The 13,286-nt window shown below is 33.6% G+C and overlaps 1 long non-coding RNA gene across 1 annotated transcript; it reads right to left on the bottom strand.

The window, feature by feature from the left end:
• Nucleotides 1-207: 207 nt before the first annotated feature.
• Nucleotides 208-10,753, bottom strand: LOC113963778. Its single transcript, XR_003532950.1, has 4 exons — nucleotides 10,665-10,753; nucleotides 8,544-8,662; nucleotides 4,910-5,065; nucleotides 208-354 (listed from the first exon to the last, which is right to left on the bottom strand). It is a non-coding gene; the product is annotated as an uncharacterized LOC113963778 (long non-coding RNA).
• Between the last annotated feature and the right edge of the window lie 2,533 nt (nucleotides 10,754-13,286).

The raw sequence follows: 13,286 nt of genomic DNA, 5'->3' as shown, positions 1-13,286 counted from the left end.
ACAAAGAATAAGAGGGCTGCTTATGAAAGCAAAAAAAACCTTCGAATTTTAGTTTATTTTTCTGTAGTGATTCTGATATTAATGTCTTAGCTTTTTAACTCTCTTACTCATCATGGAACTTAATAATTCTCTATACATCTCTGCCCAATGGAAAATTTTTTTTTTGGCTGACACCTTCTAGGATAGCCCTGGAGGGCAGTACACATGTTCTTGTCCAGCTGCTCTGGCTCCCTGGTAAACTGATAAGTAGAAGGATGACGGTAGATGATGATGCATGCTAAGACCTTCCTCTACTGATGGGCTTGCTGCTTCAACTGTCCCCTTGGCAAGTCTTTTTAAATTACTATCAATTAACTGAAAACAAGTAGGAGTTCAGTTATTTAGAAACTAATAAAGGAAAACATAGTGTCACTCCTTTGAGAGCAATCAATTGATGTGTGCTCCATATAGCACCACCCTTTTTCATAGCAGCCTGTGCATATAGCCAGTTTCTCTAAGGACCAGCTTAGAAATGTCATAAAACTTGGGATTTATTTCTAGTTAAATTAAGACAAATGCAACTAAAAGTCATTTTTATGTATCAGTGACTTATTTCACCATGTTTACAATTAAGATATCAACTCTTCAGAAAAAAAAATCCCTCTAAAGGTTTCATCAGAGTGACATTCTATTCCAGAGAGAAATCAGCAATTAGATTCTCAGAAATAAGAAGAGAATTCATGTGAATTAGCATTAAACAAAAATTAGGTCTGACTTAAAGGAGAAATCCATCAACTCTGAGGCAGAAGTGCACTATAATGTCACCAAAAATAGCAACTTCAGCAAGACACTATCTCTGTCCTTAAGTATTATGGCCTACGTACCCATGTAAGGACACTTGCCATCACCACCAGAGATCACCAGATGTTTGTGCTGCATCTCAGTGATTTTTGCAAGACAGCATGAAAATGCCATCATTCATCAGAATGCCCATGACTAAATTAAGTGTTTTTTCTATGTAAGGGATGCTATGAGGACGCTATTATAGAGGAAAGTAGTTCATGAGGTTTCATCTAGTGACCTGAATTGTGGACAATTTCAAAATTCAAGGCATAAAGTTCAAGGTAAATTTCAGTACTTTGAAAGTAAAAGAAGCTACCTCCATGAACTCAGATTGTACACACTTGGGAAAGGAATCCAGAAAATTTAGCAGCATATTAGTATCCTGGCTTATTAAGCATTTTTCATTTTGCTAGTCCACAAATGATTGAGATTCAATGAATTCAGTCAGTGGCTGAATCATCAGTTTAGCTACTAAAAGCTGATGAAGATCTTGATCTTGATGAGAGAATTGATGTATTAATTCTTAGTTTCTCTGGAAACAGAAGTTATATAAGTGACCTCCTTTAGTCGTGAGGTAGTTGGCTGTACTGTCACTAAGCCAGTCACAGATATGACAACATATTTTATTGATGCAAAGGAGGAGAAATTAATGAGTCAAATACATCTGTGTTAAAAACCCTGTGCTGCCTTAATAGTTAACAGAATAAATGAGATGGTATATTTCCAGGACATAATTAATCTTACCTAAACGTAGACGTTTAAAATATTTCAGATTAATTTTGCTTGATAAGTGTCCATTTCTCCCTTCTTAATCCGGAATAAAATTAGGAAGACTAACTTGTGTACAACACTGGTGCCTAAGGATACGTAACTGATCTGTAACATGATGAATAATTGATTTGATAATTTTTTATAAAAATCTTACAATTTCAAATTGTTTTGTTTCTGTCCCCTTAAAATAACAATAGAGCACTGAAGTTTCTATGAAGATGTGTCAATATAATACTGAAAAAAGTATTAAATATTTTACTTATCTTTGAGAAAAAAGCTCCACATTTGCCCACTTCGGATTATGTTCTGAAATGATGAAATATCTAATAAAATATAATTTCACTTTTTACTAGTATTTTGTTTTCCTGTTAGAGCTTTTAATATACCAAAAAATCTTCAACTGATTGACAGTTTTCCAAACAAATAGCTCTAAGTAATTTCTAAGAAATGTGTGGCTATCCAGTAACAACTTTCAAATTTCAGATTCACATTAGAGAAAGAAGAAACATACTTTACTTTCCAACTGAGCTTTCAGTAGTACATGATATTAGTCTAAAATAAATATTTTAGAGCTCCTTGCAAAGTCTAAGCACATACCCAAATTGAAAGCTTAGAATTTCTCTTGAGAAAATAGTTTTAAAACAATGTTGCAAGCACAACACATCTGGTGACAATCCTGAAGATTTAGATACCAAATGGATCTCTATCTCTTTATCAAGGTAGCAAAAAGTGGGTTCACACAATCCAAAATATCAGAATCATAGGATCATTAAGTTTGGAAAAGACTTCTAAGATTATAAACTCCAGTCATTAATCTAGCCTCCGTCATGTTCACCACTAAACCATGTCCTCAAGGGCTACATCTATGCAACATTTGAACACTTCCAGGGATGGTAATTCTACCACTTCCCTGGTCAGTTAATGCCTCACTACCCCTTCCGTGTAGAACTTTTTCCTAACATATAATCTAAACCTCCCCTGGAACAACTTGAGGCCATTTCCTCTCATCTTGTCACTTGTTACCTGGGAGAAGAGGCCAATCCCCACCTTGCTACAACCTCCATTCAGGTGTTGTAGAAAGTAATAAGGTCTCCTTTGAGACTCCTTTTCTCCAGGCTAAACCAGCCCAGATTCCTCAGCTGATCCCCATAAAACTCGTGCTCCAGACCCTTCACCAGCTCCATCACCCTTCTCTGCACTCACTCCAGCATCTCAATGTCTTTCTAGTGAGAGGCCCAAAACAGAACACAGGATTTGAGGTGTGGCCTCAACAGTGCTGAGTATGGAGGAACAATCACTGCCCTGGTCCTGCTGGCCACACTATTTCTGATACAGGCCAGGCCTTCTTGGTCACCTGGGCACACTACTGGCTCATTTTCAGCAGCTGTTCACCAGCATCCCCAGGTCCTTTTCTGCTGGGCAGTTTTCCAGCCACTCTGCCCCAAGCCTGTATGGGGTTGTTGCAACACAAGTATAGGACCCAGAACTTCAGTTTGTTGAACATGTATTTTATTGCTTTTTTTAAAGAATCAACTTGGTCTTCTTTATTTAATTTATGGAAATCTTTATTTCAATAACAGGAATCTCATTGTCACACTTCTAAGTTATTATAGTACATATGCAGTTGGCATAAGGAATCTCATACTTGAAAATATTTTATTAAGCAAATATAATTACTCATGCTCTGAATAAGAATAGTAAAGGTCTGTTATCATAGTAGTTTTACACATTATTTGTTTCTGAAACTATGTTTGGTAACAGAATAAATTTAAAAAGTTCTTATATTCAGACCAACTGCTGAATGAAGTCACTGTATGAAACTATATGAAACAAATGACATTGTATTATACACACTATTACCATGCTGATTTTGCCTTCAGAATGAGATTTCCTTGTGAATTTAGCATTAAAACTAGATTTATATTCATTTTTTCAGAGGAATATTGCTAGCAAACTTAAGTGGGGAGTGACTTATAAGACAATTTATGGGGTTTTTTTGTTTGTTTGCTTTTTTAAGAAACCTGCTTCCCATATTTATACACAAATTGTGTTAAAATATTAGAGATATCAGAAATAACCATCAAACATAAACAGACAAAAAAAGGTTTAGCAAAGCAATGTACCTGAGATTGAATCTTAAATGGGTGTATTTAAAAGGAACTCTTTTTTTGATGAAATGCTGATCAAGACTATTCAATTAAAGAGCAATATAAATTTGAATGGTTTCATTATAACTTGAATAATGCTGACATGAAAAATAAATACTTCTCACTTTTGATCCTGCATTCATTGCTAGTTGACATTAATCACGCTCGTTGTTTTTTTGTTTACCTGACTTGGAATGTGATCATGTAGCATTTGAACAAATAATGAATCCAGAACAGATTTAAAACTGGCATTCCTGCTAAACACTTACAGAATGTTTGATTATTTTATTGTGTTTAAATCTATTTTCTGCCTTAAAAACCTCAACAAAAATTTTAATTAAAAATTCATTATTAATAGTCCCCAAAAATATTCTTATAAATCCATACCTGATTTTATTGGACTAAAGTCTATTTACTGTAACAAATTTCATGCAATTCAACTCCCCCGGTATAGTTACCTTTATGTAGTTACATATGTTCCTGTATCCTGGACTTAGATTATATGAGGTTCCATTTTCATTTAGAGGTGGATGACATCAAAATGTCTCCAGCACAAGAGCTCCAACATTTAACTTCAGTTTTGCCCTACGTCATAAAAAGCTATGTCTTTTGTTTCCACATTCCCTATTGAGAAATTTGAACATCAACAGATCTCAATGCATTTTAACATATTAATTTTAAATTGTCTTTTTTAGTACTAAATGGTACTGGAAAACATCTAGAATTTCTAGCAGAAGTTTCATTAATATTCTTTGAATTAATATCACATATCCTTAGACATTTGCATTCTAGATATTTCTCTCTAAGGTTAGTATATGGTTTCTCTAAAATCAGTGGTAAGAAATAAATACTTCAGCTGATAGCATTACATGCATTTTAAACTTCCACTTAAGATGATATGAATCATACCTTAGACTTACCTGTTTATCTCCACTGACTATAGATGGAATATATGTAAATATATGTAAATGGGTATGGCAGAGATGTTTACACTGTTGACATTTGGATTCAGCCAGGTAGACCAGAATCACTTTGTCTCTCTGGACTTGACAAAGTTCTGTTTTGCACTTTTTCTCATGGTACGCCATACTTCTATGACCCTGAGAATGCACTCAGGTTACTCAGAGAAAAAGGAGATCAAGGAATCATAGGACATATAGTAAACACACCTTATCACTGGAAATTTAGAAAGCTCCCTTCGTGATACTTTTTTCACTCCTTTCCAGTGAATGGCAATTTCAAATGAAGGATGAAAAGGATCATCCCAATGACACAACTCTGATTAATCTCCCAGGAACCAGTTGGGTGAAGAGTTTTTCACAGTCCTGTATAAAAAATTGCAAGGTTTTAATCCACAGCATTAAAAATGCTATGGTAAAGCACTGTAATTCTCCTCCTGAGATGTAGCCTTTGGGAGACAGCAGCTGTAAACTTTCCTGCTCCAGAAAGTTTGATCAGTCAGTTGTCACTCTCTGTTCTTTGCAAACAACTGGAATTCTTTCTCCTAAGGCTTATATACTCATAGAACTGATCTCAAACCCTGAATAAATTAAAAAGTACTGTAAATGCAATACTAAAGATCGCAGTCTTAATGTATTAATTTTTATGTAGATTTTCTGGAGATACTCTACACACAATTAAGGAATTATGCAAAGAACCTTTTACTTCCATCTTTTATATCCCCAGGCCTATTTTTCTGTACATGGTGAAATTTCTTTTAATATTTTTATTACACACAAGCATAACCCACATTATATTGCAGAAACATTTTACTTTAAACTCAGATGAATGAATAACAAACATCTCCCTCACGGTGTTTCTACATCTCCCAGCAAATCAGGGGAGGATACAGTTCAAGCATGACTGCCAGTACATCTAATTCTTACCATGCAGATGAGCATTCTGATGCTATAATGTCTGTGTGATCATTTACAAATTATCTTCACAAGTTTGAAAGTTCCAAATACCAACTTTAAATCATTAGCTTAAAGCAGGCTAATCGACCAATAAATAAACAAATAAATCCTAGGGCACATCTTCTTCTTTGAAGTACATAATTTATCCGTACATAATGTCATACTGGTTTTGGACATAAAACTATAATCTTCAATAGCATATTAGTAAGAAATTAAACCATCCCTCTCTCAAGAAGTCAAACTATTTGGTATAATCTAATTGGTGTATTTTGAAAATCTGCTAAACGAGTTTCCATGTCCTTGTTATCTGTAGTTCTGATGCAGCAGAGTAACTGAGGATATCTAAGTTAGAAGAAACATAGCTTTCCGTCTCCAAAACAGCTTGCAAAATTCATTGCTCCAGAGAGAGCAGTGGGGACCCTCATTGCATGATGTTCTATTTGACAGGACGTCAAGGGATTCTTTGAAGAAACTGTCACGAAGCTGAGTTAACCTTCCAGATAAGCTGCAGAACAGTGTTTTGAAGATTTCACCAAAACTGAGGAATTTTGCAAAGCTTTTTGCTTTGAGAAAATTAAGTTTTTTGGTTTTGGGTTTTTTTTCCTGGTGCTGTAAATATCATAATGAAACTTCTAAACAATCCTGAGATGATTAGGTGGTATTTTAAGGCAGTCTGGGCACTCCAGTAGTATGAAAACTTTCCCCTGGTCTGGTTTACAAGCACAGTTTCATTTTGCTTTGGATCTCTTAACATTTTCACTCAAATCTCAATGTAGAATATTAAAATCAAAGTGGTCTGGGAAAATTGTACACAGAGAGGAAACAGCTTCTTTTGTGTAGAAAACAAATAGTATATTAACATTCACTATAAAATGTTCCATGTTTTTTTATACATATACTTTAGCACATATGTTTATTTTTTAAAATATGCAATTTACCACGTTGAAAGAAAGTTTTACTGTAGCTCCTGTATCAAGCAATTTTTCATATATATATAGCAGTTATCCTAGAGGTTTGGTTTTTTCTCTGATGACAAGAACATTTATTTGATATCTTAGTGTTTCAATGAACTCAAAGATACAGAAATTTTGCAAAAACTGTCTTCACATGCAATGTATTTTAAACTCATGCAATATTTAGAATTTTTTTGCTTTGGGTTTCTTTTTTTTCTCTTTCTATCCAGGCACATGTAACTTCATTATTTTCTACAGCAATTACTTCTTGAAGGTAAACTTCTCATTTCTCCCTGTACATTAATACATTTCACAGTAGTTACATGAAATTATAATACAACCACACTAACTTTACAGGCCTTTGGAATAATTTGACTTGTTTGGGTTTTTGTCCTTTCTTGAGAGATTTGCATTTAACCCAACAGTTTATGACACATGAAAAAACCAAGTCTTGAAGACCTTCTGAGGTGTGAAAAAATTGTTTGTAATTCTGTGGGTACATTGTTGAGTCATGTGCATCCATCAGTGCACCATAATGATTGTAATTCCATAACACAACATATCATGTACTTTGGGTTCACTTGCTCGTTCATGGAGCTAAGTGCTGCACCCTTTGTTTTTTTATCTATTATTTTGCATCCTTTCTTTTTATTTCCCTTTCCATTTTTCTTTCCTCTTCTCTTATTTGAAATCCCGACCTATTTAATTTTTTTAATTCCTCCAGAGACTACTATTAAATATTTTCCTACATCATAAAGAATCATGACCAGTTCTCTGCAAAGTAATTTTCTTGAATTTTACCATTTTAAACACACTTGAAAAGGCTTTAGTGTTCCCCATTTTTATGGCATTGAAATTATGAATGTGTTAGTACTGTCTTTCTCCATCCCCAAAGGAAGGGCTCCAGGTTTTGCCTTTAACTCTGACACTCTAATTGAGTGACTACACTGTTTGCTCTCTTTCTTTATGCTTTATGTTTTCTTCTTGCAGTATGAGAAAAATGATGCAGATTTTATCTAGAAATTGCTCATTGCCCTTCAGTGGTCACACAGTCACATGTGAGCATTATAAATAGACTTCAAGCCTACAGAGTTATTTCCCTGTTTTCTTTGCCAAACAATACCACATATTAATGTAATTACCTTCATCCTGGCCTACCTTAATAACTTATTGTTCAACAATGTGAAATGTCATGACCATTTACATCTTTCTTGAATTTAATAAATGAAAATCTGTTCTATCATGCTGTCTTGTGTTTGAGCTTTTAATGATTTTACTTTTTTATTTTTACAAGCTTTTACCACTAATGTAGAGCTGTAACCATGGACAATTCTAGATTCCAAATGATTACAGATTTTATATTTATTACAAATGTCATTCTTTGTACATTACTATTTCCTAATGGGTGGATAACAGCTCCATCCATTCATGCTGAAATGTCAGAGAGAATTACATTATTCAGAATTTTGTTTCCTTTATTTTAAGTGGGGGGGAGAACAACCTCATTTTCTATTTAATCCAAGAGAAGCTCTACCACCACTGACAAGAGACTGGCAGGTTTTTTGCATCCTTTAGAAATTATAATACCCAAATAAACATGACCATAGCACTTTTGTTTTCATGATGTACCTTAAGGAAAAAAAGAGATCTCAAAAGAAGGAGGAGAGATAGAACAAGATATATGGCAATAGCCATTAGGATAAATTGTCTGATAAGACAAGATATGAAACTACACAGAACATACCATAGATATCTTACTGGTGAAAATCCCCATATTAGAATAAAAAATCCCATTTGTTCTGTAACTAGCATAGTAAATGCAGTGGTTTTACTATGCTACAAACACAAATTGGTTGGAAATGTATTTTTAATTTTAAAATTTTATAAAAAATGAAGTATATGAAGAAAAATTTCTCAGAGAACAACTACTTTACCTGTGACTGATTCAACACACGGGATAAAAATATGAAGGGTGTGAGCCTGTCTCAACTCTTTTGAGCTCCTGGGTCCAATTCTACTGGTGCTTCAGAACTTTGGTAGGGTTTTTATATCACTAGAGAAAGAGTATAGAAAGACTGTACCATGAACTTTCTTACTCTTGAGATATGTCTTTTCACAGTGAAGAGATAAAACTATACTGCCTGGGAATGATATATATATGTCAGAAGAGAATTCACCGAAGACAGGAAATCCTCTGCCAGCAATTTTCAACTGGGTTATTGTTCATTTGTAGCAGCTGAGTGGCACAATGGGATCATAGCTGTATTTCAGATTCTGGCACAATAGTTCCCTGAGGTGTTTCCCTTACTGAAATAGCTGAACTGCTATACATTTTATATATTTCATGATCCATTATAACCCTAGAAACCAAAACAAAAATATACGGAATGATATTTTGTCTATAGATATTATTTATATTTCCTGTACATATAAATTGTTTTTACAAAATTTTCTGATTCTTTTTTACTTCATTTTTTATGCAAACTATGCTCTAAAAATAGCTCTTTGAATTCATACCATCTAGCTATAAATGTTCAAGTTTTTGAAGTCACAGTCCTAATATATAGATAAGAGACATGGTCTGGCATTATACCAGTTATATTTCTGGAAAGATTAGATTCCTACTACCGCCGTCCTCCCAGGCTTAAGGACTAATGGATATTTATGCTAGTGATCAACAAGATTGTAATGCTGTTCTTTTCTATTTTGAATATAGATTTACAGTGCTGGTTTGTCACTTCAACACACCAGCGTGGTAGAAACTCTCTACAGTGCACATTTTTCTTGGATTATTAATATTGACTCTCACAAACTAACATAGAGAAAAAAAAGGAAAACCAAACAGTGTTCAAAAAACAGAAAAATTATATGAAAGAACCTTTCATTTTTATTTCTTCCTAAAGCTGGTTGCTACAGTCCTGCAATGTATATCTCAGAAAAGTACATCTCGCTACCTAGTTTACAGATTAACAGGCTTGACCAAAAACTTTCTGATATTTAATTAAAACCAAAACAAAATCAAATCAAAAATAACCAACCAATCAACCAAACCAAAAAACTCCACATTTTTTTCCATTCATTACAGTGGTATGATAATGATTAAAACGTTGTAAGATTATCTGGGTATAATATATTCCTATTTTAAGACTATCTCAATATATTCACATTCCTTGAGGTACACATAAAACAGCTGCAAAGATGGGAAAACTTGTTTTACAGCAAAGTAAAGCATCTTATGAAATACTTTGGTTATTAAAAAGTGCAGCAATCATGATATTACTTTTACTTATTCCTATTCACAGATTTCTGTTTGCATTTCTAACAACTATCTTCCTTAAAGTAGAGATTTGGGTTTAGTTATGATCTATGGCAGCATAAGGGAAAAAACTGCCAGAAGTGATTTTAATCCATTAAAAGAAGCTTTATAAAATGATGAAATCACAAATTACAGATGCCTTCTGCCAAGTATGACTTTTTTCTTATAATTAAATCCTAACATAGAGTTGTCCTTCTGTTATTTACTAAAAAGTCTAACTTTTATTTGTTTACTTTGCAGAATAGTTTTGCTAATTACTATTTAAAGCTGTTAGGAGGTATCAAATTAAGGCAATAAGTATTTTATGAGTAACATGCTATTCTAAAAAAGAAAACAGAAAGAGAGAAACTTTTTTAGAATGTAGTTCTAATCTGCTGTAAGTTGCTAACCTCCTTCTGTCTTGCTAAGCACCCTCAGCTGCACCTGAAGTCAATGGGAGCTGTAAGTGCTCATGACCTTTTTAGCATCCTAGCCCTGAGCACCTGGTACTTTTGTGCATCGTATTTGTCTAGGGCTTAAAAGAAGCATCTGGAAGCTGTTTAGAAGAAAGGCACTGGGAATTTAATCCCCTAAGGTACCTTTCTGTGTGTATCCTGCTTGCCACCAGCTGATTCTGTGATGCTTCTATTAAAGCCGAAGGGAAACTGATAACAAGTTCAGAAGCAAATGACTCCACTAGCAGGATTTTCCCATGAGGCAGGTAACACAGTTAATGTCAGAGATGTGAAAGAGGTCTCACCTTACTGCTCGAGAGCTATGCAAAGCAGTTCACTGAGAACTACTGCTCATCCTTTCACCTTGAGAGATGATTGTTGGGAAGGTTCACTTGGGGTGACAACCACTAGAAATCTCTCCTGTCGTATGGTAAACATATACCCAGTGACTTATTGGGGAACAGAAGAAAAATTAGGAAAAGCCTAGAGGCTGTCTGCTAATAGTAAAACAATTCATGTGGTCTGCAGCTTACTTTCTCTCACTTGTCTGAGGACAGGGAAATAACCATCCCAGAGAACCCTACACTACTTTATCAACAGAAGCTTATTTAAAACTATTCCTCTATAAGAAAAAAAAAATTGTATTTCCAATTGTACTACCTGTTAGTCTGAGGGAAATGTATTAACCCTACTGCCTTCAGGGAGACCTTAGATGAAACTAAACTAAGTAGCAAATTCTGCCACACAAAATTTCTGGAGCTGTCAGTATGGCTTTTGCTTACCAGTGTCACCTGGCTATAGCTCTTTAGTCAAAGTCACTATCCATTTTTTTAGAATTTTGTTCTAAGGTTTACTTGTATTTACCAACACAAGAATAGAAAACAAGTCCAATCATTAAGAGAGAGAATAAAAAAGAATGGACCAATCATGAAGAATTCTCATTTTGCATTTTCCGTTTTTCAGTCCTTAAAATTGCCTTAAAAAGCAATACCTTTTCTTATTAATGCTAATCAGAAAAGTACTTGTTTCAATAGAACATAGTGAGAAATTTTCCAGGCAGTTTTCTTAAGAGAAACCTGTATTTTCACTGTTTCTTTTATTGATGGAGGAGAAAAACCAGAAAGCTGTTATCTTACTAAAACAGGTGATTTCAATTAAAAAGGTCTGATGTATTTTTGAAGGACTAGAACCCAATAAAAATTCCATTCCTGTGTCTCTGGCTTATGGACATGATCTGGGAAAATGAGAAGTGAAATGATATTGAACCTGAGATACCTTACTGGGAAGAAATCTATTCTTTCATCTGAAAAAATTGCACTGTCACTGGAAAAATCAGTTCTCCATTTTTGTTTGTCATTAGGCCCAATGAGAACAAAAGCCTAGGTAAGAATTATGACATTCGTGAAAATAAATGGTGCCTCACAAGAAAAAAAAATGAGCTACAGATTTTTTTCTCTATGACTTTTCTATAAACCAACAGTTTTATATCATGTTAACCAGTATTTCCTTGTGATTACTGAGAAATAGTTCCTTCTTTAAATATTGGATAGATGCAGGTTTTATGTGATATTTGTAATTGTGTAATTGTTATGAAAATTATAAATTTATTTTACTGCTTTATGCTATTCTCTTATACATCCACCAAGTTTCACAATTTTATCTAGATCTTGTAATATTCTCAGTTTCAGAAAACTGAAAGGTGTGGCAAAATTTAACTTTTTCTAATTTTCTTTTGAATAACTTAATTACTGCTTGAGATAATGTAGTAGTTTTGAAATTCTGTGAATCTTCACTGAGCCTTCCTGTTCTCCACCCAGATATTTTGATGAGCTTTTACTATCCTTTTCAGTCATATGCAATGTGTTTTGTTCTTTTGAATTTGTTGCCAGACTGGAAAATGATACTCATTTAATTGGTGATATCAGTGGTATAAAGTCATGTTGCAGTTGTGTGAAATCAGGAATTTTACTAATTCTTCTTATAATTATATATTTATTTTATATCATGTTTAGAGAAGCAAGCAAACAACAAAGTGTGTGAAAGGGTAAATTACCATGAAATCACAGAGGTCGTACCTCAAAGAGGTAAAAAGTCTGTGCTGACTCTAAAATTTACTAAACTTATATCACTCAAGCAGTTAATTAGGATGAGTTCCAAAACAATAGAAGTATTTTCTCAAATAACAATAATGCAACAGTGGATGTGTCTTAGAAAACATTACACTGACAGGGACTAAATTGGTGTTGATTTTCATGGGAAAACAGATTAAAAATATGTAATAACTTATAAACTCATTATTGTACTTTTTAATTATTTTTTTCTTAGCTTCTAATGCCAGTGGTTAAAAGAGTTTTATAAAACATAATATCCTTGCTCTATGTTGGCACAGAGTTGGCCTTAAAGTATTCCACTAATTGGATGTAAATATCAGGAAGAAAACACTACTATTACTAACAATCACTCTTGGCTCAAAATCCAGGCCAGAAGCTTGAAAAAGTTTTCTAACAGTCATACCAGAAATTGGAGTTTAAAGTAGTATTTCTTAAGGACTACAGGGAATAAAACAGTATTAAAGCTAATATGACTGCCCCCCATAATAATTAAAACTATAAGTCCAAAAGTTACAGTATTTTTCTAGCACTATTTTTTGATTCCTAGAGCTCTAGCACATGTAGTATTTATGGATAAAATCGTTCAACAAGCAATGATTTAAAAGCAGGATATACTGTCTTTCAAAATATTAATGATATAATTCATAATTTCATAAATTTAATTGTAATATAAAAAAATTTAGGAATTATAGCAGTAAAATCCCCCATTCAGCGAGTCAAAATGGAAAGTATTTGCTTATTATATTTAATTTCTTTCATAGTTCTTTTGCTTTAACATTATATTAAGATAAGATTTTAATTAATTCTAAAGTTGAT

The sequence above is a fragment of the Neopelma chrysocephalum genome, unplaced genomic scaffold (assembly GCF_003984885.1).
Source record: "Neopelma chrysocephalum unplaced genomic scaffold, ASM398488v2 Primary Assembly neopelma1_25, whole genome shotgun sequence".
In the NCBI taxonomy this organism is placed as follows: domain Eukaryota; kingdom Metazoa; phylum Chordata; class Aves; order Passeriformes; family Pipridae; genus Neopelma; species Neopelma chrysocephalum.
This window is presented reverse-complemented; position numbering and strand designations above follow the sequence as displayed.